Here is a 3,115-nt window from a genome sequence, read left to right on the forward strand (position 1 = left end):
TGAGCGTGATGAAAACTAGCTTGACGATAATTCCTATGTGTCCTCGAGAGCATTTTCCTTCATATAAGAATTTGTCTAGGCTTGTCCTTTGCTACGAAAAGGATTGGGCCACCTTGCTGCACCTTATTTACTTTTATTGCTTGTTACCCGTTACAAATTACCTTATCACAAAACTATCTGTTACCGATAATTTCAGTGCTTGTAGAGAATACCTTACTGAAAATAGCTTGTCATTTCCTTCTGCTCCTTGTTGGGTTCGACACTCTTACTTATCGAAAGGACTACGATAGATCCCCTACACTTGTGGGTCATCATGGTGCTCCTCTCTTTTCTCTCTCTCACATGCATGGTCCCCCTTCCTCTCTCTTCTCCCAACCAGATAAATAAGGATTAATTTGCGAAAAGGGTTGGATGGCTCTTCCCCGTATCATATCCGCGGACCACGTTCGGACATATACCGGAGCTATTTACGGGTCAACGTTCGAGGTGCCCTAACTAGAGAAAGGAAGGAAGGGAGAACAAAGTACTACAGTTATAACCATTGCAAGTTTAAATTAATGATAGAAAATAAAGCGGAAGAACAAGAAGCTTCACGCTTCAACTGTTAGCACTCCCAGCACCTTCATTGTATCGCGGGCACACCAAAAAGCCACCCTTGAACTGCGTGAAACACTTCACTTGTTGTCGGCAGTAGAATTCTTACTATCCACTTTCAACTTTTCTTGATTGTCATATTTTTTCCGCATAACAATCAAATCATTAAGCCATCTAGTAATCATATTGATACGAACACAAGGGTAAGTAATGTTAGCATCACTTAAAAAGGGGGGTATTATTTTTCATTTTCCAAACAGTCAAAAAGATCATAGCTAATCGAGTGAACATAAGATGATTATCCTCAACTCGAAATTTATTCAAGCAAGTATTTAAGAAGGCATCAATGGTATTAGGGATATCACACAAATTGAAGGCACATTTTATTATATTCGATAGCATCCTAGACAACGAGCATTCATGAACAAGTGTTCTATACATTGATCTAAACGACAATAGGGGCAAACACTACTGTACTCAGCATATTGTAACATATTAACCCCAAATTCAGTATGGTCAGACAAGATCCCTTTAACTAGACTATTTTCCCTGTCATTGTTCATTAATATTTCCAAGACATCTGTAGCTAGATTAAAAGTGAAGGAGATAAGGCATCTTCTTGTCTCGATCCTTTATGTGTGGGAAAGTATGGTCCAGTGTGATCCTTAACTTTGGTGCCTATGTGTCCCCTCCTGACAGTTTGCATAACCAAATAAATCCAATGGTTAGGAAATGATTTTTAGTTTTTAACATTTCTAAAGCAAAAGACCATTTGATTTTATCATAAGCTTTCTCGAAATTCACTTTAAAAATAGGGCACTATGCTTTTTGTGTGAATACTATTCAAAGCCTCACGCAAGATCATCACCCCCCCCCCCTCCACTATATATACTTCCCCTTGATAAAAGCAGTCAATAGGCCTATACTTCCGAATCTGATTGGCATCCTTGGTTTTAAGGACCAATGTAATAATGTCATAGTTAAGTCCACAAACGTCTCAGTTTCCTTTATAAAAATCATCAAACAAGGCCTTCAGATCTAATTTAACCAGATCCCAAAATGTTGATAGAATTAGGAGGAAATCCATCTACAAGATCATCACCCTCTCCATTATATACATCCCCTTGATAAAAGCAATGTGGATTGGGGAGATGACCTCCCCAACGGCATGATTAAGCCTATTCATAAGTAATTTCCTAAAAAAGCTAATACTTAGCAGACAAATAGGCCTATACTTCTGAATCTGATTGGTATCCTTGATTTTAGGGGCCAATGTAGTAATGTCATTGTTATGTCTAGAAATGTCTAGGTTTCCTATATGAAAATCATCAAACAATGCCTTCAAATCATATTTACCTAGCTACCACAACTCTTGATAGAATATAGAAGTAAATCAATCAGTGCCATGGGATTTGTTGTGGGCCAAATTGAAAAATATTTCCTTAATTTCTTCCAAAGATAATTCTGCAATAATTTGTCTATAGCTTATATAGGAATACCTTTTGGATTCTCCACATTCTGGGAGATACTGGAAACGTTAGGGTAGCCTAAGAGAATCTAGAGTTGGGCGCCCCAAACCCCCTGTCCCCTATATGCTTGGGCGGACGGCCCGGTCGCTAACCGGTCACAAAAATGACCCAACGGCTCCAAACGCCTGGGTTGTCCGGAATCTCTCATATCCAGCCCAAATCTGATATGGATCTAGTGAGACCCAGTCACGTCCACCACGTCAGACTGGCCACATGGACCCACACAAAAACAGTCAGAAACCATCAATTTGACGGGCGTATCCTCTGATCTCGATGAGGGCAGTGAGGATGCATTCATGGCGCCGCATGGCATCGGTCTGGCGCTGCCTGTTGACCCAAGATTGGCCATTTAAGCCGGTTGCATCCCATTTCCCTCTCACTCTTCCTCCCCTTTGCACCACGACCCACCCATCCACTCACCGTCTACCGCTAGCCATGGCCCGGAGGGAGGTCAGGACGTATGCCATGCTCATGCTGGAGCGGCGCCTACAACTATTTGAGGAGATCTGGGCTAAGCCCAAAGCCCGATCGCAACGGGCCCGCCTCCAGACTCGCTGGAGCTAGAGGAGGAAGAGGATAAGGAGGAGGAGGCAGAGGTGGAGCAAGAAACAACCTTGGAGGACGCAGATCTGGAGGAGGATGACGATGATGCAGGCGAGGCGGATCTGATGCCACCTGTTGCGGGCTTCGATGTGCATGAGGTGCTGGCAGAGTTCAAGGTGAACCAGACACAAGAGACAGTGGAGTAGCAAGCCATCCTCCACTCCATCCAGTAGGAGGCTGAGGTGGAGGACAATTGTCGTTTCCTCCATCAGCGATATGCGGAGATCGATGAGATGTTTGTCGAGATGGACGACGACGATGAGCCAGAGGCGTGCTTGCTCCCTTGTAAAGTTGTTGGGTAACTCCCCAAGTGTAAGGACTAAGTAAACTAGAAATAAGTATTTTGCTCGATTGAGAATCAAGATTTATCGAACCAGAAAAAGTTCTTC

This window comes from Triticum dicoccoides, chromosome 7B, assembly GCF_002162155.2.
Source record: "Triticum dicoccoides isolate Atlit2015 ecotype Zavitan chromosome 7B, WEW_v2.0, whole genome shotgun sequence".
NCBI classification, from domain to species: domain Eukaryota; kingdom Viridiplantae; phylum Streptophyta; class Magnoliopsida; order Poales; family Poaceae; genus Triticum; species Triticum dicoccoides.